The sequence below is a fragment of the Siniperca chuatsi genome, linkage group LG19 (genome assembly GCF_020085105.1).
Source record: "Siniperca chuatsi isolate FFG_IHB_CAS linkage group LG19, ASM2008510v1, whole genome shotgun sequence".
NCBI lineage: Eukaryota > Metazoa > Chordata > Actinopteri > Centrarchiformes > Sinipercidae > Siniperca > Siniperca chuatsi.
Window position 1 is genome coordinate 23,310,142 of NC_058060.1, and position 25,644 is coordinate 23,335,785.

At 37.6% G+C, this 25,644-nt stretch overlaps 1 long non-coding RNA gene across 1 annotated transcript in view; it reads right to left on the reverse strand.

The window, feature by feature from the left end:
- Positions 1-378: 378 nt before the first annotated feature.
- Positions 379-25,644, reverse strand: part of LOC122866217 — a 35,481-nt gene continuing 10,215 nt past the window's right edge. Inside the window, exons 4-7 of the long non-coding RNA XR_006375646.1 lie at positions 22,881-22,954; positions 3,693-3,770; positions 1,416-1,534; positions 379-529 (exon numbers count right to left, since the gene is read on the reverse strand). This is a non-coding gene — a long non-coding RNA (uncharacterized LOC122866217). The remainder of the gene's footprint in view (positions 530-1,415; positions 1,535-3,692; positions 3,771-22,880; positions 22,955-25,644) is intronic.

Consider the following 25,644-nt stretch of genomic DNA (forward strand, 5'->3'; position numbering starts at 1 on the left):
TGGCATGACCTTAAAAAGGCAGTTCATGCTCGAAAACCCTCCAACGTGGCTGAATTACAACAATTCTGCAAAGATGAGTGGGCCAAAATTCCTCCACAGCGCTGTAAAAGACTCATTGCAAGTTATCGCAAACGCTTGTTTGCAGTTGTTGCTGCTAAGGGTGGCCCAACCAGTTATTAGGTTTAGGGGGCAATCACTTTTTCACACAGGGCCATGTAGGTTTGGATTTTGTTTTCCCTTAATAATAACAACCTTCATTTAAAAACTGCATTTTGTGTTTACTTGTGTTATCTTTGACTAATATTTAAATTTGTTTGTGTGTGACAAACATGCAAAAAAAAAAAGAAATCAGGAAAGGGGCAAACACTTTTGACACCACTGTATATACCTCTCCTAAAAGACTTACATATCGATAACCACTTTCGAGGATTTAATAGAGGAAATTAACCTCCGGCCATTTTAGTTATCTCAGTTGCCAGCAGCAGCAGCCAACAGGTTGAACTGGGAAGCTCCCACTGTGTATGATGTTCTGTAGTTGAGAAAAAGGAAGTCATCATCCAATATTTAAAAAAAAAAAAATCAATTTAAATAATTTTCCAGCTCTCTTGAATCTTTTTCTGTTACTGACACCTGAAATATTCATGACTTGACTCATTCGTGACTAATTTGTAAGAGAAAGAAATGCTTGACTTCCCTCTCTGACATTGTAAGGACACAGGAAAATGTGAGTTTGAGTGTCAAGTGTCAAACTGCCTTACATGTGTTGGGTTGAGCCCCAGTGTAGAAGCTCTTTCATTCATTCATTACCTGCGCATTATCGTTTCTACCTACAAGAAATGTTTGAATGACTTAAACTTCCTCTGTGAATATTCGTCACAGAGCTGTGGCTGTCACTCAAATATTTCTTACCACAAGTTGCTTGTAATTTTGTTGTCTAAATATATTATTCTGTTTTTGAAGTCAATGCAGTTGTACTCATTGGAACTAAAGGACCCAAAACATGAAAAACCTCAGACCAAAAGTATGTGGACAAGGTGCAATGGAGGCCATGTAGTGTATATATTTATGTTTTTTAAGTCATTGCAGTTCAGTTTAGATTCGAGCATCGATGAAATGTGAATGTCAGGTAACAGTAAACCACACAAAGGGCAGCATCACGACTGAAGAAGATGAATCCGGCTACAATACCACAACGAACTTGAACATATATGGACATGATGGACAAACTCTACTACCTTCTGGGTGTGTGTCTTTGTCCCGTCATATCATCACTGCAGCATGATTATTTCCATCCTAGCAACATTGCTCATGGCAACGATGCTTCCTCTTTTTGCAAGAAGCTGCAGTATATAAGATCCCACCTCTCTGGTTCACTCATCACTAGACTTTGGTGAGTTAAACAGTGAATAACAAACCTGTTTACAGCCGAGATCCACAGTCATTGCTGGTGCCGTGCAGCGTTTGAAGATGTGGACGACTCTCTCTGCCAGCCGCTGGATTTGTCTGCTCACTCTGACTGTCGCGATGTTCTTCCCTGCAGCACAAGGTAGAAAACTTAATTGAGTTTTGTTTTGATTTTGGACGGAGATACGTAGATCAGAAGGTAAAGATGAACTCATGTTCGAATGTTGTCCTCTGCATTATGTGAAATGTGTGCAGGCACCAGCTTTTGTCTTTTGGAATTTGAATCCCACACAGAAATGGGGGGAAACCATCTGTAACAATGAAAATTGCTTACATGATTAGTTAATTAATCGGTTAGTCAATCGACAGAAAATTAATGGGCAACTATTCTTATTATGGATTAATAATCTCAGCGATTTTTCAGGCAAAAATAACAAGTATTCGCTGGTTCCGGGTTCTTGAATGCGAGAATTTGATGCTTTTCTTTGTCGTATATAATAAACCGAATATCTTTAGGTTCTGGACTGTTGGTCAGACAAAACAAGGACTTTAAATTTTCACTATTTTCTGACTGACAGACTACCTATTATTTAATGCAATTTTAGTGTAGTCTAGTTGGTATGATAGCTAAACCATAATTATGGCCTCTGACCTTCAAAACACAGTCAGATGGTTTTCGTTTAAAGAAAATCCTGTACTAAAACATAAGTCAATTGAAAAACATCCTCAGTTTAAAAAACGATTCAGGGAACTGTAACCATGGCTACAGTGTGTCTTGGAGTAATCATATTTCATGTGTACTTCCCAGTGTGCAACAGGTCACTCTTACTATATTGATGACTAAAGAACTAGTGATATAATGCTGAATAACGACAATATTTTCTCTCTTTGTGTGTGTGTGTCTGGTGTTGCAGTGGATTCCTATGATCCAATTGGTTTACCCTGCTGTCACACCAGCTCCAGGAAGATAGAGAGAATCAAACTGTGTTATGAACAGAAACCACGAGAGGGCTGCAACTACCACGCCTTCCTGTAAGCACGGCATGCTTTAAACATGCTCACACATATATTACATCTGAATGTCTCCTTTCTCATTTCTGTCCAATGTAATTTCCTGTAATCGGCTTAAAAACAGCTGTTTCTCTCTCTGCTCTCTCTACAAGTTAAAATAAATGAAAAATGGCCAAATGACCAAACATTCAGTTATTGAAAATGTCTAATTGTTTTGTGTCTCTGTTTCCAGGATTTTAAACGAGAGGGGAGACTGGATGTGCATCAATCCAACTGCAAAGTGGCTCAATGGCAAGATAAAGACGGTGAGAATCAGCCATTTACCCAATCAGTCACACAAGGCTAAAATTGTATTAAGCTGCTCGTGACTTTGTGATTTTCACTTAAAAACTACTATTAGTTTTATTTGCATCTACGTAATGAGAATTTTAACAAACAAAATCCAAAAACACAACAAAGTTAAACTTTCTCACGAAGGTCTGGACCAAAGAAAGTACAAATACCGACTATTAAACCCAAATTACTTTGGTTACTTGTAACTAAGTACATTTACTCAAATAATAAAAAATAAAGTACAATTCTGAGGTACTTGTACTTTACTTGAGCATTTCCATTTTCTCCAACTTTCTACTTCTAATCCAGTACATTTCAGAGAAAAATCTTGTACTTTTTACTTTGCTGCATTTATGTGACAGCTTTAGTTACTAATTACTTTGCAGATTCAGATTTTACATACAAATCATATGATTTAACAAATAAAATTTGTGTTTTATAGATTAAAATATCCAACAGTATATAAAGTAGTTAAATTAGCTCCAGCTTGACCTACTTTTACTTTAGATTTTTTTTGTTAATTTTGCTGATAATACTTCTATACTATTTCAGTAAAATTTTGAATGCAGGGCTTTTCACACTGTGGTATTACTTTTACTGAAGTAAAGGCTCGCAGTACTTCTTCCACCACTGAACTGTTGTAACAACACCTGATAATAACTCAGGTACAAGCATGATTAGGCCTACATCTGTTGAAAAGTAGTCAGTTAAAAGTGGCTCTTTTGGAGACCGCTCATTAAGCATGATGACTGTAACCCTTTCAGTATAAATCTGCACAACCTGCTCGCTAATGTGAGACAATCTTTTCTTTTAAAGACAAGTCACCTTGAGCGGTAAAAGACGTTCAACTCAATAACTTCTGATTTTCATTGAAGAAGCGTTTTAAATAGAAACCATTTAGAAACCACCGATCATCAAAAATATAGCTGGTGCAAAGTGCTGACCTTCATGTTTGCAGGAGTGAAGCTGGTGGAGACTCGCATCATAGCGGCTCCCACCGGTTGGTCAGGTCCTAGAAGAAGCTATAAACAAACAGATCAAAGAGTCAATTTCTCAGTACTACAGATTAACAAGCATTTCTTGAATTGTTGTGGACTAATTGTACATTTCCTGTTCCCTCTCCTTCTCTGCACTGCAGGGAGAACTGCGCTGTCCTGCTGATCTGTCGTTAAATTGAGCCCTGGAAGTTGACGCCGCACGACAAAAATGTCCCAGCAAAGCAGCTACTCAGAACATTTTCTGCTGATTTACTATTTATTAATTTTACATAAATATCTATTTAAAAAGTTCTTTTTGTATTTAATTTTATACAGTAATAAACACTGAATTGTGTGGCATTATTTTATAAAGTTGTCAATAACAGAGTTGTTCTTTTTGAACCTGGAACCAAAAATAAATCTTATTAAACTGATTTAAAATGTGATTGACTCTTGTTTTTCTACATGTATGATGCCTGGCTTTGGCTGTGGGGATTCACTGCATAAATGGGGATTTCTGTGCTGACTAAGTAAGTGTCACATTTCTTTCAAACCAGACTGTCAGGATTGTAGTAAAGTAACAAGCAGGTAAAAATAAGAAAAAATACACTTAAAGCAAATGCATTCATTCAAACAGATATAGAATTGACACTACAATACAGAATAAAAAACAAAACAGTAGAAATAACAAAAATAAGATCATAAAAACACAACCCTTGGGTTATAAATATCAAAAACAAAGTTGACATGTAGGGAAAGATTAACTTACATATGAGAGATAACTTACAGTTGTATGAACAGTTGTATGTTCTATGTTATATGAACATGTTACTCAGAATCCTAACTAATTTGGCCACTCATAATTTAACAAACAGTACACTGTATGGCCAAAAGTATGGACACTGGAACATTACACCCATATGTGACAGATGAACACGTCATTCAGACACGACGGGCATTATTCTGCTGCTGTAACAGATGTTGGAACCTGGCTGCAGGGATTTGCTCCCATTCAGACACAAGACTGACGTTGGGTGATCAGGTCTGGCTCCCAGTTCGTGTTCCAGTTCATCCCAAAGGTGTTGGATGGGGTTGAGGTCAGGGCTCTGAGCAGGCCAGCAAACCATTTCTTTACGGAGCTGGCTTTGTGCAGGGGGGCATTGTCATTGAAACAGGAAAGGGACAAACACAAACTGGTGACATGAAGTTGGAAGAACACTATTGTCGGAAATATGTATCCGAGATACACAATGAACCTGAGCATATATGGACGTGATCCACAAACTCTGCTATCTTCTGGGTGTGTGAGTCTCTCCAGATACATTGCGCATGACAACGATGGTTCCTGTTTTTGCATGAAGCTGCAGTATATAAGATCCCACCTCTCTAGTTCACTCATCGTTTGTCTTGGCGAGTTGAGCAGTTAGTAACTGAATAACGAAGCCGTTTACAGCTGAGATCCACAGTCAGTTTTGTTGCCGTGCAGCGTTTGAAGATGCGAACGACTCTCTCTGCCAGCCGCTGGATTTTTCTGCTCACCCTGGCAGTCGTGATGCTCTTCTCTGCATCACAAGGTATAGCTCTTCTTGTATGGTGTGTGCATTGTTTTGAATATAGAGTAAGAAAGTAATAATAGCCAGTAGAGTACTGTTCTATATTGTGATTGTGGCTCAGGCCTCAATGCAACAAGTATGAGTAAGTTTTTTTCAACCCAATAAATTGTCCAACACACAAAGTAGACTACATATCATTTAATAGCATTTATAGCAATAGTCTATTTTATCTAGCTGATATAACATCTAAACCTAAGTTCTTGGCTAAAACAAAATGCAGTTATCAAGTAGAAAACATCCTAATTTTGAGACAAGCTTAATGTTTCTGCATGCAGGTCTTGGTTTATTCATTTAAGATATTGTCTAAATATGCTCTTTAAACATCCAGGAAAACTAGGTCTGGCAAGGAGCTACATTTTAAAGCTTTTCAGCAGTGTAAGGTCTTCTGGAAGGAGCCCTCTCCTTGTTTCTTTAGTCTTAACTTTAAGGATACAACACTCATGCCATATATACTGAAAGAGCTACTTGTCTTTGTATTAACTCCTCTTCTCAATAGTGGCCATGACAAAATCTCATCCTACTCCCACTTCAATATAAGAGATGAAAACCAGAGTCCTTGTTCTGAGTAAAACTGTTCAGCTGAAGTTAAAATGAGGCTTCAGCAGTTTGAGTTAAACAAATCAAGAGGGTATCTTCCAAATTTGATGTCTTTAAGTGCTAAATTCCCTCCACTGCAGCTCAGCAAGGAAACACTATCTGGCAAAAGACAAAGAGGATTTTTATGTTTCTTAACACTGCATTGCAACTTTCTTTAAATGTATATATGGGCAAGTGAGCAATGTATCAAGGAAGACTTTGAACCTATCCCTCTTTTAGTTTTGTTGCTTTATTTTTTATTATTTAGTTTTTGTATCTTTTATGGTAACATTATTATTATCTATCATATTTATAATTATTACTCCTGTATGTCTTGGCATGATTTCATTTATTATTATTAATAATAAAAATTAAGAAGTGAAAACAAGAAAGATTGTGAACCCGCTCACAGAGTTTGCATTACTACAACAAAACAAAAGCAGGACTTTGGCGTAGTACTGGAAGAGGAAGACACTACTTAGGGCTGAAAAAGAACTTTTACCATTCTGAATCCATTGAATCTATGCTTTTATTTACAACTAATCTCCTAAAAACGCTGGAAGTGAACATCAATTTAAGATAAGGCAGTAAAGAACAGTACTCTTTATAGTAAAGACTGTAGTAAAGGTATACTACAGTCATTAACAACATTATTTAACATTATTTATTATATCAGGTCTTTGTCAACTACACATGCTTTCTACTAGAGTTAGAGAATTAATAATACAGAGATTTACATAGCAATTGTATTTTGATGGATAGCATGATAACCAATTGGATTTGAATATTTTGGGTGAAGAACCTATAACTTCATTATGTCTCCCCACTTCTGAAATTAAACCTATGCACTGGTCTGGATACCTCTCAGTGTGTAACTGTGTGTCAGGCTTCCTATTTTGGGGAGTAAAAATCAAATAATGTTATTCCTGAATAATGACAGTATCTCTCAATCTCTCTATGTATGTGTGTTGGTCTGTCACAGGGCATACATTTATACATTTTCCCTGCTGTTATGGAGGTATCTTCATGATGAAAAAGCCAATTGAACAGTGCTTTCAACAGGAACCAGGAAGCGGTTGCAATACAGCTGCCTACCTGTAAGCATACTTTAAACATGTTAACATAAATACGAAATCTGAATAAAATGTTTATATGCTCATCTCTCTCCAGGATCATTTAATCTGCGAAAAATTGTTAGAGAAATACCTCATGACACCAGAACACCACTCAATGACAACCTTCTACTTCCTCCACTGTGACCTCCATCCTGAAATTGGAAAAAAACCAAAACTAAAAACGACCAAATAAACTATACTGCTAGATCCTTGAGCTTCACTTGGTTCTAATCTGGTGCAACCAGGGGCATCTCTGAAATGATAAATGTCTGATTCCCAACTCTTGAGATCTTGATAACAACAACAAAGGAAAACTGAGCTGTACTCTAATTCAGAACAGCCACCGTGGGACTAATGTTTAAATAGAGGTGCTCTGGAAAAGAGCATCAGCCAAATGTTCATGTAATGAAAATGTCTAATTGTTTTATTCCTGTTTCCAGGGTTAAACCTTTGTCGGGTCAATGGCAGTGTATCAAAAAAAACTCCAAGTGGCTAAAAATTAAGCTACAGAAGGTGAGAATCAGCCATTAAACAAGTCTACAGCCATACTAGTGTGAGGCTGTACGTAAGATAATGCGAACATCAGTATGCTACCATGCTCACAATAACAATGCTAACATGCTGATGGTTAGCAGGTATAATGATGACCATATAGTATGTTAGCATGCTAACATTTGTTAATTAGCACTTAACATGGCTGATGGGAATGTCATTACTTTTGCCGGTGTTTAGTCATAAACCAAAGTTTTGGACTAATTAAATGCTGACCTGATGATGGCGCTAGAGGAAAAGTCAGCAGATTACCACAGTTATTACAGTTCATCCCGAGGGGAAATTTCATGGCAATCCATCCAAAAGTTGTTGAGATATTTCAGTCTGGACCAGCAGTCACACAGTCTGGGTTAACTCACATTAGTGATGGGAATTACGGCTCTTTGAAGGGAGCCGGATCTTATAGCTCCCAAACGGCTCTTCATTATCACTTCTGCTGGTCACTGCCTAAGTTACAGTCTCATTTCTTCTCTGATTTATAAAACTTTGAACAAAATTCACAAGCAATCTCTTAATTGGTTTGTTTCACTTGCGACGAGGCAGTGTGAATCCATAATACGTCAATGTACTGTTGTAAAAGGACAAATTAGGGAGGAAAATAGGAAATAATCTCTCCAAAAATCTACTTAGGTGAAAGCAGAATTACAGACTTGTAAAAGGTACTTGATAAGGCCATAATTAAACCAGTCAAACTAACATTAAACCAAATTAACAAATATTTTTTGAATTTTATGGACTTTTCTGTCTAACTGCACACTTCTCTCTTTCTTTATACTTTTCCCTTATTCTCTCTCCACCACAGGGAGAATTACACTGCCCTTCAGTGATTTCAAAACGCAGATTTGAAGTCCTGGATAATGATGTGGAATAGCAAAAACGTCAAGGCATGGCAGCTACTGTGAACACTTTCTGCTGATTTACTACTTATCGCTTTTACAATTTTAGTTATTTCTGTAAGTTTATACAGCTTCAAAGGATTTTTGTGGCTTTATTTTGTAAAGTTGTCAATTAATACCAAAAATAAATAATCACCATATCACACATGGGGTCTAAAATGTGATTGACTTTTTGATTGTCTGCATGTGATGATTTACTTTTGATGGCAGTACAGTGGGAATTAACTGCACGAATGGGGATTTCTGTGCTGACGTAGCAAAAACATCCCAGCAATAATCTTTTAAAAAACTTTGTGAATTTATACAGCTTTAAAACCAATTTTTGTGACATTGTTTTGTAAAGCTATGAATTACAGCAATGGCAGAGTTGTTGTTTTTTTGGAGTTGGGCTTGAGAACAAAAATAAATCATATTAAACTGATTAAAAAGTGATTGACATGTTTTTCTACATGTAAGATGTCTGATATTGTCTGGCAGCACAGTGGGGATTCACTGCATGAATGGGGATTTTAGTTGACAATATGTGGAAAGATTAGCTCACATATATGGGATCATTTACAGTTGTTACTATAGCCAGATACTGCATGGAAATATTACTATAATCAAGATTACTTTGGCTACTTAGAGTGCAATATAGAACCACAATACCACAACTGTAAAAAAAAAAAAAAACCATGACCTTGCCATGTTGGTTGGTGAGAAGCTGGTGAGGCATATCAGCCATGTTGCTACACTAGTGACACTTAGAGGTGGAAAGTTCAAGTCATTTTACGGATTCAAATGGTCTCATTCATTTCAAAGAATTGTATTCATTGACTATGTAGTTCATTTACAGTAAGTGAACGCATCACAGTGGAAATGTACTTCAGTATGTACATCAGCTAGAGACGATGTGGAATAGCAAAAACGATGCAGCAAAGCAGCCCCTGAGAACAATTTCTGCTGATTTACTACTTATTGCTTTTACTGAGACATCTATTAACAGTTTTAGTTATTTTTCTAAATGATGTTATAAAGCTTTAAAACGAATATTTTGGCATTATTTTGAAAAGTTTTTCTTTTTTGGAAATTAACCTGCAAACAAAAATAAATCATTTTAAATGACTTTTAAATGTGACTGAATCTTGATTTCCTACATGTTTTAGGTCTTCTTTTAGTGCAGTAGTAGAGTAAAGTACTGGCACTGCATGAATGGGGATTTCTGTGCCGAGTATGTGCAGTAAAAATGGAAAAACTGAATATGAATTATGTGATGAGTCAGTGAGAGTTATTCTTAGCTGTCTGGACCACACTGACCACATACGCTCTGAATGCATCGGTATAAGTACATACAGTACATGTGTTTTATTATTGGTTTCAGTATATGGATTACTAAAGCTTTGGATATTCCCGTCCTGACCCTGAATGATCTTGTAACGCAACTTGAATAAAACAAAGGCCAATAGTTTCAGATTGTTTACAATAATACATTTTACAATGGACTGTCAGGGTAGGGGGGGTCGCTTAATTTGTTCAGTTTGTGCAAAGAGATAAAAACAAATGCTCAGTAACGTGTGCTCCATGCTGACGATCCACAGTATCTGAAATATGACACATTAATAACAACATGTTGACTAAAACGCCACCAAGTAAGTAGCTACTGTATATTAGCATGTACGTCTTAAGCCTCTAAGAGCTAAAAGAGTGAATATTGGACTTACATTCATCAGGTGACCAGAAACACACCTAAAACAAGAATGGTAATGTTGCTCCGTTACTGCTGGATGTGTAAATAAGCTACTGTTTGTGACCAAAAAAATCCGTTATTGCAGGTTTAAATACCCTTGATCATACAGATCATATTGTTTATCCTCCATTGCTGTAATTATCTCCACACAAGTGTCAGATTTAGGTTTAGAAAATGTGATTCTACATCTGTCAGTGTTTTATTCTAAACATGTGCTGGAAATGTTATTTCACCAAAGCAGTTTATAAACCTTAAAATAAGCAAACTGATGTCTATCATGTTTTTTTCCAATTACATGAATTCCATTGCATTTTCTGATGAGCATATGGTTTACTTGTCAGTATGCAGTGATTGCTGGGAAATATGCATACTGTTTCCAATTTCTACCCTTTTCATCATATGGTAATCAGGGATGCACCACTTAATTACAGTTTCTTTGTTGATGTTATTGTAAAATTCAACATTTTTTCCATTTGTTACATTCATTCAGTCACAACAGGCCGCCTCAACTCTGTTTTTAGTGCCACAGATCTCTGGCTTCATGTTATCTTACATAAAAATGATTCCAAGTTTATTGGTATCGATAAAAAAACAAACCCCGATGTGTCCTCAAACGGATAAAACCACTGGTTGAACCATTATTGCTACACAATATGAGCCTTTTTTATGCCAAAGTACGAATACAGGTTGATAACGATAAGTGCCATCGGCAGGTTAACGCCTTTTTAGAGAATCCACAGAACAGCTTGTCATGGTGATGGGACAGACAAAGCAACAGGAAAGAGGAAGAGGTGTTTTTGGCCGAACCCGTGATATTCAAAAAGGTAGTTGCTTCACATTATCAATGGTGGGGTTGCTTATTTTGTTGAAACTGAATTTCGAAAACGTGATTCTACATCTGTCAGTGTTTTCTTCTAAACAAGCACAGCACATAACCTGGTGAGCTCCCCCAACTGATATATGTTACATATATAAATACGCACACACCCATGAACAGAAGTGCTTAATTTGTCCAAGATGCTGAAAATGTTATTTCACCAAAGCAGTTTATAAACCTTAAAATAAGATATGATATTGGATACATACTGTATATACGTATATATATTGTGGTTAAATTTCCAATTACATGCCATTACATAAATGCCATTTCATGCACTGAGGTATCCAAATCAGTATCATGAGAGCAAAAGTTGGATCGGTGCATTCACACCGATCCAACTTTTATATATACACAGATATACAGTATGTATCCAATATCATATCTTATTTTAAGGTTTATAAACTGCTTTGGTGAAATAACATTTTCAGCATATTGGACAAATTAAGCACTTCTGTAATTAGTAAATTAAGCACTTCTGTAATTCTGGTAATTAGTTGAATGCACATACTGGCAAGCAGTGACCGATCATTTATCTGTTCTTTCGGGTTGCCAAACATCTTTAAAACAAAGAAGCCAGTTTGAAGCTGTCTTAAAGCTTCAAAGTTAGAGCTGAAACGATAAACTGATTAATCGACTGGTCGATCGTCAGGAAAGTAATCTGCAACTACCGTGATAATAAATTATTCGTCAAAGTAATTTTTTAAGCAAAAATGTACTGGTTCAAGCTTCTCAATTGTGAATATTTTCTATTTCTTAGTCTTCTATGAGCGTAAACTAAATATGTTTTGGTTCTGGACTGTTGGTCAGACAAAACAAGACATTTTAAGATGTTGCCATGGGCTCTGGTAACTTCCTGGGAGCATCCTAGACCAAAGGATTAATCGATTGATCAAGAAAATAGTAGATCAGTAGATTGATTGATTGGAAATTAACATTTTTGTCCACCTGCCACTGTGGCTGGTGGATTACAAAATCTACGCATGGTTAAGTTGCGGCTCGTTTCGAAGGATATGAATGGAAGGATGTTCTGCTGCCTTTTCATCTCTACTAGTTAGCATTAGCTAGCTACTGAGTGCCGTTCAAAGGCTACCGGCATCTACCGGCAACTTTTCCGGGGGAATGTTTTCTTGCATGTTACTTAATGTATGAGTCGATGCTATTAATCAATCAACACACCTTAAATGTGAAACCCTGCAATAAAACGCCACATTGTTTTTCTGAGTCTCCTCGTTAAAGGTGTCCAAGTGAAACAAGCAGACGCTATTCATGTTTCTCATATCCTATGTTTTCAAGTTACACCATTTGTATACAAAGAATGACGAGGCTCTTTCAGGTTCATTAGAAAAAAATTAATAAATAAATGAAAATATACATGTCATTCCAGTCTGTTTATCTATGTTTATGATCAGGGTGGGACGCCTGTCAGTTGCTATCGATATTTCATAAAAACACAATGTGTCTTCAAATTGTCAGTCTTAACTGAGTATCTGATAAAACCACTGGTTAAACCATTATTGCTAACCCTTTTAATGCCAAAACGCGAATACAGGTTGATAACACTGAGTGTCAGTGGCACATTAACGCCCATAGGAACAGCTTGTCATGGTGACGGGACAGATGAAGCAACAAGAAAGAGGAAGAGGTGTTTTTGGCCGAACCCAAATCATGACATTCAAAAACGTAGTGGCTTCACATTAACGTTTGTTTGTATGAACGTGGTATCAGTCCAGAATTCTAATCTATTATCTGCATTTTACTGAACCTAAGTAAAGACAGACTAAGAAAAAAAAAAGTGTTCGGAGCGTAAGAACTAAAATAAAAAATATGTTGGTATTTTATATTATGTATTATATTAGAGTCCCATTTAGAATCTGAGAAACACATGGATTAAGAAGGCAAGACTTCAACAGTAAACCTATATATACACATTGACATTCATAAAATACTGTTCACCATTTTGTACTTTTCAACTGAATTTTATTTATATAGCGCCAATTCATAACAGAAGTTATCTCATTGCACTTTTCCTATAGAGCAGGTCTAGACCGTACTCTTAATAATATTATTTACAGAGACCCAACAAATCCCTTCAAATACTTTTGTATGTATTCTATGATTTTTTTGGAATTTAAGTTATTGTGCCATGTAGATTGTTTGTAGCTGCTCCTATAATACGCTGAACCTATTAACCTCTTTAAGATAATATATAATGCAATAAATATATATTTTTTTAAATAATCCATCCAGATCTGCACCACTTGCATTTTCTCAATAAATTAAAAATGTATATGTTTTTCCAGTTGTCATAGTATTGTAGATGTTCAAATTTCCATACAAAACAACCCTGTTTTTGACAGACCACTTTCTCTGTTCAGGTGATCAGTATGAGGAACACACAGATCTCAAACTGGATCATGACTGGGATCAGTCAATCCAAGTTAAAACAGTTCATGAAGCGTGATCAGGTGGCTTTCCTTAGGCTCTTACTATATCTAAGTGTTGCAGATTGTCTTAGGCAGTAAATGTTATGATATGTGGCATTAGTCTGTTCAATTAATATCTGTTTCCAAGGAAGAAAGAAAAAAGTATATATCCTGTCAGCCCCAAGTTCCCATTTAATCCAGTGCACACGACAGACTATGCATAGCAGCTTTATTATTTGCCCTAACACTATGCTGACCTAGTACTAACAGGTTGTCTGTGTGTCAGTTTGTTTGTGTTAGTTTGATTAAACACACCTTTAATTAGGAATATGCTACATGGGAGCAGAATATAATATTCAATTAATAAAGGTCTTTCGATTTTGACACTAGGCCCCTCTGCAAGACAGGGCCACACGGAAATACAGCAGAAACTGCCTTATTGTACTTTAGTGGTGCAAATTTCCTAACAAATTTGTAATTCATCAAATTACTAAAACCATTTGATTTGCAGTGAACCTGGGACTTTTGGTGCCCCTGTAATCCAGCCTTGGCTATCCCAGGGACAACCAGTTGGCTTGTAGTAACATTTCCTTTTAAACCTTTTTTTTTTTGGCCAATTTGGCTGCAGATTTTCTTTTCCCCACTTGATGGCACCAAAGTTGTGATAAACACTGACTATGTTGTTTCCACAGACTAGTGGTGTACATGTTAGTGTGCTGCTAACCTTCAAAGACTTTCATCTCTCTAGAATAAATATTTTATAAAATATTTTTTATGTGTAAGACATGTTTTTCTCGTGTTTTTTAGCCCCTTCCACATGACAGACACTGAATAAAGGCCCAGACTAAAAATATTTAACAGGTCTGCCGGCCTTGGTGTGACAGTCACTACCACTGTGGATTTACATTCATGCATTCACAGCATGAGCAAGACGTGGTGCTGTACTATAGATGGAAATAATGCAACAGAAGACACTGAAAGCCCAAGAGCAGCATTTGGTCTAAGATTAGGCTACACATCATATCATATCATACTGTATATAAAACCTCATATCCTCCACCAAGACTGGACAGCAGATGGAGTCAGAGACTCTTTTGTGCTCTGTTGCCTCTGTTAACCTCTTCTGTATCTGTGTCAATCAGATAGAAGAAAGGGAAGCATTTGTTTTTCCTGATTCCAGCATGATTGTTGTGCCTTTATCTTCTGATCCAGAAACTAGTATTCTGGTTATATAGAGGAGATACCTCCTCTGCAGCTATATAGGTCTGTATACAGTCTGTGGTACAGACTGAATGCTGAAGTCAGTGCAGATGAAGTTAGAGACAATAAACAGATAATGTTACTTTTTCTAATGTGTGTCTTGGAGATTACTCTTCCATTAAATAATTAAAGTGACTAAAGAAGACTAAAGTGCTGCAGTCCTGCTGCATCCAACTGAGACATTTAACCAAGATCAGGCCGTTCCTTTCCTCTGCAGATCTAGAAAAAGCGTTTCTCTCCTCCAGACTTCACTATCACAACGCACTTTATTCTGGCATCAGCAGGCAAAACAGCCAAAGACGACAACTTACACAAAACGCTACTGCGGGGCTTTTAACACGTTCTAAGAGAAGTGACCACATCACATCAATTCTTGTTACCTTTCACTGGTTTCCTGTCAGGTTTAGAATTTACTTCTGTTTTCTGAGAAAAAGCTCTAAGGACCCACTGTACACTGCCTGCTCAGCAGCAAACAGCAGACAGACACAGTTAGAGACCAGCTGGTGAACATAGTGGAGCATTTAGCAGCTGAAGAGCCAGATATTTCCCTCAGGAGTTGGTAGAGACCAAAAACAGCTAAAAGAGAGTGAATATTTGACTGACATTCATCAGATGACACAAACGCGACTCCTCATGAATGATAATGTTGCTCTGTAACTGCTGGATGTGTGCATAAGCAACTGTTTGCTAACCTTGCATCTTAAAAGGTGATATGGCAATGTTGTGTTCACAATTTGTTTCTACTGCCCCCAAGGAGCCAGAGAAATCAGTTATTGCAGGTTTAAATTAAATGCTTATGTTATCTATACTCATACACATAGCTGTGGTTGGGCCTAGATGGGCATGTCCAACCTATTTGGAACTCAACCAGCCAATCACAAGGCTTTGCCCCCAAGACTGAAAACTATCCAAACTATGAATGCCACAAAACAAACAAAATAAGATTTTTTTCTCATTCTCGGAAGTTGCTTACAGCGACCGCATCATTACTGAGGAGGCAGCTGTTGTGGTTGAAGTGTTTTCATTTTGATTCATATCAAGTCACTTTTTGTCTTGTCATTACAGTGAGAAAGAGACAACAGCAGCAGGTGTGAACATTACAGCTACTTCAGCTCAAACCCACCATATTATTTATAATGAGATCTTAGAAATTATTTGATTTAATAAGAGTTTATTTGCCTGAGAAAACATGAATTCAGGTCCAAAATGAGATAAAAAGGGAAAATTGACAGAATGACTGCTGTAGCTTTGATTCCTATGGCGCATATTACGAACTGTCTCTAACGTGGGAAAAGTGTCATTTTAGAGGTTGTGTAATCAAGTTGAAGTAGGCTTTTTCTCTAAAGTGTATTGCTGTGTCTCAATTCGGATACTTCTATTAGTACTCTTCCATATAAATGCTGTATTCACTATGTACTTAGGTAGTGCGTGAATTTCGACAGGGTAGTGTTGTCTCAAATCAAACATGGCCGTTGTGCACTTACTGGAAATGACGATCACATCACACACCGCTTCTTCTTTTTAATGGCAAACTGCAAATCATTACAGAGCAACCGCCTACCTTCCTTTATGTAGTCAAGATGGCGACCATTGAGGGTGAGAAATTTAGTTTAGTTTGCCATAATTGTCAGTGTGAACGCACTTATGCACACAAAATAGAAAGTGTAAGTACGGAAGAACGTGAATTGAGACACAGCATATTTGTAATGTGGTTAGGAATAAAATTCTCCATGTTTCTGTACAATTCCTTAATAATTAACTAACAGTATTTCTATCTAAAAGTTAAGCATGAAAGTTCATTCCTGACACTGTGAAGTAGTTTGACAAAAGACGGTGTAGTCCCTCATTCGTCCAGGAGTGTTCTATCGTAGAAAAGGTTTCAGTCGTAGTCATCTGGACACTGTTTTCAGAATCAAGACGTTTCGGCTCCCATCCGGAAGTCATTCTCAATTGTGAAAAAATTGGACGGGAACTGGAAATTTAAACTACTCTGAGTTACATAAGCCCTGCCCTCAGGAAGGAATCTGCCTGAGTATCTGTTAATAGCTAGTTTCACCTGAAACTGACCTAATAGTTTCAAGATGGCCCAGTAATCAGTAATCAGGCCTATTGTTCTCTGGCTGCATCTACTTCAGCACTTAACAGATACTCAGGCAGATTCCTTCCTGAGGGCAGGGCTTATGTAACTCAGAGTAGTTTAAATTTCCAGTTCCCGTCCAATTTTTTCACAATTGAGAATGACTTCCGGATGGGAGCCGAAACGTCTTGATTCTGAAAACAGTGTCCAGATGACTACGACTGAAACCTTTTCTACGATAGTTTGACAAAACAATCCCAACTCAAGGTCCACTTATTAGCTTTTTCCATAGCTTTCAGTAATATCACAAGGTCCTCATCAGTTGCTGAAGTTTGCTCAGTTGTCACATGCGAGCTTGTATGTCAACACATCCATTTCCATTACCACTAAGCTAACTCCATCCGCTGATAAAGACCATGTGATATGGAGCTCTGAAAAAAGCTAGTAAGAGAGTCTTGAGTTGAGATTGTTTTGTCAAACTGTGTTTTGCAACCAGCATCTTGTCCTTCACTGTATTGTATAAAAAAAAAAGCATAAACAGTACAAATCTCTAGAGGCAAATCTCTATAGAAATATATAGATATTGTTTTACATTCTGTGAAAAAGACGTGATTAACCAACAGCACTGTAAAAATGTGAAACATGCTGATGTGTAGTGTTATTTGCTCTGTGGGAAACTTGTTTACTGACCACATCCAGTAGCTATAAGTTTAATCCGCCGCAGACAGTATTTCTTCACAGCTGGTTGTCATAGTGATTTCCTAACATGTTGCTAGAAACCTCCCACATCATCACATCCTGTGAAACAGAGGTATGCTGAGCATGAGACTGCATTTTGTACTGAAATGATGAGTAAGACACTGAATGCTGATATCAACATTAACCTCTGTGAAACGGAGGTATGATTAGTCTGCCACATGACCCAGTCACCTTATTCGGCATTATTACTTCCCTTTCTCTGCATTTCTTTTACAACTTAAAGCAGATATTGGAAGGAGGCCTGAAAGTAATTGAGCGGTTACATGGAAATATTGTCCCTCCTGGTACGTACTGGTCTAATTAAAGCAGCCTCATTTTCAGTTTGAAAAGAGGGCTTATTTTATATAAAAATAAAACCATTTCTTTCCACCTTTGACACCAGATTCAATCAACAGATGAGAAAGAGAGATGCAGATATACTTTAGATACATAAACTTTGAGACTCTAAACCTATAAACCACTCAATGGATAAAAGAACCAAAAAATACTTCTCAGTAGATGAAACTCATATTAACCACTTATATCCATTATATATTTCTTTCAGTCACTATTCAGAGTTCATGACCACGAGTGAGGGATGGTATGTAGATCGACTGCTCTCTCTTCGCCACACCAGTCCGGTACAAAGCCTGCATCATTGTGGAAGCTGCACCAATGCACTTGTTGACCCTAAGATACAAGAACTCCGTCACTTGGAGCAGAAACTTGCTCCCAACCCAATCCACTGTTTTACACAGTATCAAGGCCTCAGACTTGGAGGTGCTGACTTTATCTTAATCACTTCACCCTCAGCAGCAAACCCTCCCGGAGCAAGCTGGATGTCAGAGAGGCCAACAGAAGTAGATCATCACAAAAAGCAGATGTGAAGAAAAGCAGCATATATGTAACAAGACAGGAAGTAATGTCTGCCTGTGTATATACAGTATATGCAACACGCTGCTTCCTCTTTTGTCCACTCCACGCAAACTAATAGTCAATAAATGATGTTTTCATGCCAAGTCAATGCTGCTGCAAACTAATAACAGTGCAGATGATTATGCAGTGTTCCACAGTGTGAGATAATCTGACACATTTGGGAATGACTTCACTGATAATGTGGAATGTTATAACATAGATGAAATACAAATGTAAAATTGATCAAGTTTAGGTTTAAAATGGTGTCTCTAATAATCAGCAGGATAAAAGGTCTTTTGGACTGTTGCACACTTCTAGCCTTGTGATGCTTCTTTCCAAACTCATGTTTCACTCAGAAAGGGCATCTAGGCAAAAAAGCTGGTGTATATATATGGGAATTGTTGGGTCTCTGTAAATAATATGTTATAAATTATAAAGAGTACAGCCTAGAACGGCTCTATAGGACAAGTGCAATGAGATAACTTCTGTTATGAATTGGCGCTATATAAATAAAACTGAATTGAATTGATATCTTCTTCATTGAGACACTGCAGTGAAATGCAAATCTTAAGACAATGAAAAATAATTAGTAAATATTATCCTTTGCTAATTTCAGCCTATAATCTGACTTCTCTTCTAACTCATATTAATTCACCTCTGCATTCCTTTGTGTCCACATGACTGAGTTTTTGAAATTGTGTCTGTCAAAGGCTTCACATTCCTTCCATGCTGCTCATGTCAAATAGGCCAAAGTCGTACCTAATACTGACATAAGCACATACCATTTAAATAGGACACTATTTGAAAAATGCAACTCCTCCTCTGTTATCAGCTCTTTGCTTACACAATATTAAGACCTGAGATAAATCTGTCTTAGACATGGATTGAGCAAAGAAGCTTTTTTTTAGTGGAAAACTGTCTGTAAGAAATAATCTATTCTGCATGTGAAGCCCTGTGAAAAATACCCCATGTGTTGCAACTGAGAATAAGACATAGGGCAAAAGGAAAGTAGGAAGTAAGTTTGGTATATTTTAATCTTCTTACCATCAACACCAACTTGCGTGTTAGTTACTGGGAAATTCTCAAGTCACTTTTCTCAACTAATTTTTCCAACCTGTTTCTCTGTCTGCCTAGCTGCAAATTAAACTGTTAAATCCAAAATACTGTGCATACATGTTGGGAAAATGGCAACTTACTGTATGTTCTGTACTGAAAATGTAAAAAGCATTAACAGCTGTAGCATTTAAATGTATACATTTTCAGAGGTTAAGTACTTGAGACAATCACAACCTTTATACTGTCTGAGTCACATTATTAAAACAGTGGACATCGGATTTTAAAATGAGGATCCTCAAACCAACTACAGGCCTGAATTACATGTTTCCTTCTTGGTTTTGCTTTGGTTTTAGTTTTTCCTTTTTTCTCTTGTTACCTCCAAACTACACACAATCATTTCTTTACATGTATTTAACTTATGTTTACTCTGAGTCTCTGGAAACATAAAAGCTGCTTTCACAAGGCTATTTATCTTTCTTGTGGTAGCATGATGTGTGCAAGCTTGCGAATACATTAGTTTACCACAGTGCTATCAGCTTCAGTAAGTGCAACACCCCCGACACTTATTTCTCAGAAACATCCGTCACCAAAATCACATGTAGTCCTAACACCTTCTACAGAGATTATGATGATGGCCATTTATGAAGGAAAGAAGACAAGAGGTGCAGTTGGCTGCAAATGAATCACTGACTGACCAAAAAAAAGAGTCTGGTCAGCAGGGTGACCAAGAAGGTTTTGGCGCCATAGTGGCTGCACATACCGACTATCTAGTTCCTCTTCTAATGCACCAAATACAACAGAAACATTAAAGCACCTTAAAAGGATATTGGTCAGTCAGTCAGGCAGTCGCTTGGTTCAAATCACTTGGCTCAAATTGGGCTAAACAGCAGCATGACTTCTAGCTGCTAGTGAGGCTTTTAGACTCTTACTATAAGTTTTTATTTTCTAGTAAAACAGTGTGCCCAAAGATACTTTTACTTTTACATTTAGATCTTACGAGAACACAATAAACTGAAAGTATGAGTGAGAGTTGAAGTTTTCTGCTGTTACTCTGATGCAATTCTAGGTCATTTCCTGTCTCCTTCATTTAATCTTTTCATTTTGGTTGAATGAGCTGCATGTTTCCTCGTTCAGCCTCCCATCAGTGCTTTCTCAATGTCACAGTTTTGGTTGCACATGTTTCATACATACGTGAGTGTCGGTCTTGTTTAAAGAGGTGTGCAAGCAGAGGACTGACTGGGTGTTTGCATTCGCTGCTCTGCTTCATAGTTTTACAGCTGCAATTTTTTAAAGGTGCAAACAGTCATACAAATACATGTGTATATTTCTTGTTCCGTTTCGCTATTCTAGCTTTAATCCCACTTTTAATTACACTTATCATATAAAACAGCAAACTACATTGGTCTGGACATGTAGTCTTCTCTAGAGCTGTACTGATTTCCGTTCTTTAGTTTTTTCCTCTCCCTACCACCAACTCCTACCTACCAAGGCATCTGTCAAAGAACCATGTGCAAACTGTTAAGATAAGAGGACAATCTGTTAAATGTCTATTTTTGGATCATCAATGGTCTGTACTTTTTTTTTTTTTTTTTTTTTTTAAATTACCTGGCATTTCCACACTTGAACATTAAAAATGTGTATGGAAACAGGTAGAGAGTAACACCCTTAGTGGTGTATCATAACAGTGCCAACCTGCGCACCATTTCTTTGCAGCTGAGTGTACACTGACAACAATTAATGTGTACATTCTAGCACGAGTTGCGCTCTCCTCCGAGTTTCCAACACTGTAGTGCTAGCAGTGGACAAATCTGCAGCAAGCACACAGGAAGGATGTTCTCGTTTTTTTGTTAAAACTTTTCCAGTGGCTGCATTTCACAATTGTACAATGTGTGTTGTTTTCTACTTGTTTTATCGTTCGTCATTAACAATGAGTTGGTTATCTGATTGTCGGCGTGTTTTGGAAAGAGAGAAGAGGAATTGTTGGGTCGGGGGTCCAAAGGACCAACAACCATCGACAAAGGGGTTGTGTGCAGTTGGCACAGCCACAAACCAGAGGCCATAAGGAGCCTTAAAAGTAAAATCTTAAAATCTATTACTGACAAAAACATACTGGAAACCAGGGTAAAGAGGCTAAAACAGAGTTATGTGATCTCATTTCTTGGTTCTAGTTAAAAGCCTGGCAGCTGAGTTCTGTACAGTCTGGAGTCGATCAATAGATTTTTGTTTCAGGCAAGTAAAAAGGCTGTTGTGGTAATCCAGGCGTGATGAGAGGAAGGCATGTAAAATGGTCTCTGTGTCTTTAAAAGATAGACTGTATTTTTGATATATTTCTCAGATGATAAAAACACGATTGCACAAGCATTGCGGTGTACTGCTCAAAAGTTAAATTATTATCAAACCAGACGACAAGATTCCTTGCAACAGGCTTAACGTGTTGCAACAGGGAACCGGCAGATGTGCTGGGATCCAATGACAAAACTCTGTTTTGTTTGAGTTCAGCTGAAGGAAACCTTGTGACATCCAGTTTTTGACATCACAGAGGCCATCGTTGTGTGAACTTAGCATTCCAGGGTATGTGGATCTAACGGGCAGGTACATCTGTGTATCATCAGCATAAAAATGTTATAAATAATGTGCCCACGAGGAAGCATGTATGGAGAAAATAAAATTGGTCCAAAACCGACCCGAGGCACACCATACTTAACAGAGGAAACATAGTTTAGACATAGTTGTTCACAGCGACCCAGAACCTCCTATTCAACTGGTAGGATGAAAACCATTCTAAAGCTGTACCAGATACACCCACGCAGTGCCTCAGTCTGTCTAACAGGATGCTGTGGTCAATTGTGACAAATGACTTTATCACATAAATGGCATAAAAGTGACTTCTTCAAAATGAGAATAGTTTCAACTTGAAAAAAACGAAACTATTTGTCATTTACTTTTGCAGAGAAAAAAAATTTAGCCATTGTTAGTAGCTTAAATTTTTCATTGTCTTGAAATGAGGCACTTTTAAAATAAACAATGATCAGTTTACATCAAGTTTGCTGATTGATTCCAACCTTTTTTCTTTATTGAAGCTTTAATAAATGTACTGATAAAAGTGGTGGTATGAGGATGAAATTAGGCCTATGAGGGATTCCTAACACCTCTGCGATCAGATACTCAGGAAAAAACATGACTTAATTTTCCAAACGAAACACTATGATGAAAGTGATTTCTGTTGGTAAGTTATGGGTCACTTCATGGAAATCCCCGTAAATCAGCGGGTCATTCATTGAGATGAAGAGAAAGGAAGCAAAAAGACAAAAATAGGAAGATGACTTACCGGAGGGATCACTTCTGCTTTTTCAGGCCTTAAGTGTCTGAAGTCTCCAGACGGCTGTCAGTTCACCGAGCACTCTGGAGAGGAAGGGAGAATAAATACAATCAGAGATTACTTTATTCAGTATTTATCCATTGAATCTCATATTTATCGTCCTTTTTAAAAATGGAAAACTGTGGAAGCCTGTTGAAGAGTGCGCTGGTCGCCATTGTCCTGATGGCTGTGGTTCAGTCTGGATCGGCAGGTAAGATTATGATTCAGATAAACAAGGTGCAAGATCTTACAAGTTGTTTTTATCTCCTGTGAACCATTTAAAATTCTTATTTTGTTTTTTGAATGAACTCTTATCTGTTTCCATCCATCTTTAGCTGAGAAGCTGGCATCCTGCTGTAAGACAGTCAACGGCCAGGAGATAACCGAACCAATCTCAGGATACTTGGTCCAGAAAGCTAACCCTCCATGTGTCCGAGCTGTCATGTAAGTAAGAAGAGCAATGCTCTGTGTTTGACATTTATAATTTGGCACCTCTAAAACAGGAATACAGTCTGGAAAAGTTGCTTTTCAAATTAATTTCTACGTGTCTGTCATAAACTATCTATAGCATATCACGAACCACTACATTTAAGACTCTGAACAATCTGATGGTGCCTCTACCACCCATTTTAGTGGTATTGCTTAAATTCTTCATTTCCAAATGGTGGATGCTTTTCAATTAAACTCTTTATACAAAACTATTAATTAATTTATTGGCCTATTAATACTATACCAAGTAAAACCAGCTTGTATTTTTAAGAGGAAGAGTCTGGAAAGTACTAATGTTGCATTTGTTTCATTCCTGCAGCTTTCAAACAAAGAAAGGTCTTTTCTGCAGTCAGCTGAATGCTCCCTGGGTTTACCGCAAGATTATTGCATTCGAGTGAGTTTATTATTACCGCTGATTTTCTCACGTATTACTCACTTGGCATTTTCTACACTTATTCATTCAATCATTCAATCCCAAACTTATGATCTCTAATCTTTTTGTCTTCTGTTATCTTTCTCACAGGAAAGCAAAAGCTCAGGCCACTCCTTCGTCTGTGGTCTCATCTCCAGTCTCCCTCCTCTCCATCATCACATCCACTGCCTCCCCACCTTCCTCCTCCACTCCTCTTTCCTCCTCCTCTCTTCCTTCCTTCTCCTCCACATCTGAGATGCCTGCTGGTGAAACCTTTTCAGAAAGAGCTGATGAGTAGGCCTGCATCTTCTCCACCTCCAGCCAATGAAGACAAAAGACTGAATTGGTCAAGAAGTTAACGATTATGGCCTCAACACTGATACAAATTGTTTGAAATAGCACTTGAAGAACATAATTATGTTAAATTATTACTTTATGTTGAATATTTAGTTTCTTTCAATGCCTTTAGAGTTACATTATTTATAAGTTTAATTTAATTGAACAATGCTAGTAGAAGGATTTGTGTATTTATTACCAAGTGTATTTATCAATGTTTAAGTATGTTTAAGTTATACTGTGCATCTTGACTGATAAAGTCAACTCTTAAATTTATGAAATTGTTCAGAGAAAATGTTTTGAACTATTTATTTATTTGAAAGCTTGTGATAGCTTTTTATCAAAGCAGAAGTTGTACAACCATGAAAACACTGGTCAGAAATAAATATTGCACACGTGATCCTGCATCTAGTGTTTCTGTTTGAAGTTCTTTCTGACATGCAAAAGCAAGAAGCTATAAGAATGTATAAGGGCTGCAAAGTTTGATCCAGATAAGGATCAAACATGAAACATACCATGTGACAACTGGTTGAATTAAATTACCAACAATGGCAGCAAGTTGTTGAATATGTAAAAACTTCATCTTCAAACATGCACAGGAAAAAAAGTTTGGATTTTCATTTTATCATCATGTACTTTTGTCATTTATTTATTTTGTCAGTCACAGAGGGCGGTGTTGAGTCCCAGGTCTCTGAGCTTGATGACAAGCTTGGAAGGCACAATGGAATTGAATGCTGAACTATAGTCAATGAACAGCATTCTCACATATGTGTTCCTCTGGTCCAGGTGGGAGAGGGCTTGGTAGAGGGCTAGGGTGATGGTGTTGTCCGTTGACCTGTTTGGCCTGTATGCAAATTGTAGTGGGTCCAGAGGAGATAATGAAGGTTCTGACTAACCGCTCAGAGCACTTCATGATGGTAAGAGGTGAGTGCTACTGGGCGGTAGTCGTTTAGGCAGCGGGGGCTTTGGTCTTTTTGGGGACAGGGACAATGATGGCCTTTTTGAAACATGTGGGGACTACAAACTGGAGCAGTAAGAGGATGAAAATGTCTGTGAAGACATCCGCCAGTTGATTTGCGCACACTTTGAGGACCCGGCCAGGGATACCATCAGGTCCAGGTGCCTTGTGTGGGTTGATCCTGGATTTGCACAAATTGTCAGAGTTGTATACGTCAGTCTGTTATTATACTTTGGCATGGACTTCCCCTTTAACCCAGGGTTTCTGATTTGGGAATGTTCGTACAGTTGTCCTCGGTACGTCATCCATGCATTTGGCGTTGGAGCCAATGACTGCGTCCGTATATGTCTATGTTGTTGTCCTGTCTGACTGGTCAGACCAGCGCTGAATGGTCCGCGTCATTCGGGTGTCTTGCTTGAGTTTCTGCCTATAGGCAGGCAGAAGTAGAACTGAAACATGATCTGATTTGCCGAAGGGGGGACGAGGGAGGGCCTTATATCCGTCCTGAATGGGAGTGTAAACATGGTCGAACATGCTCC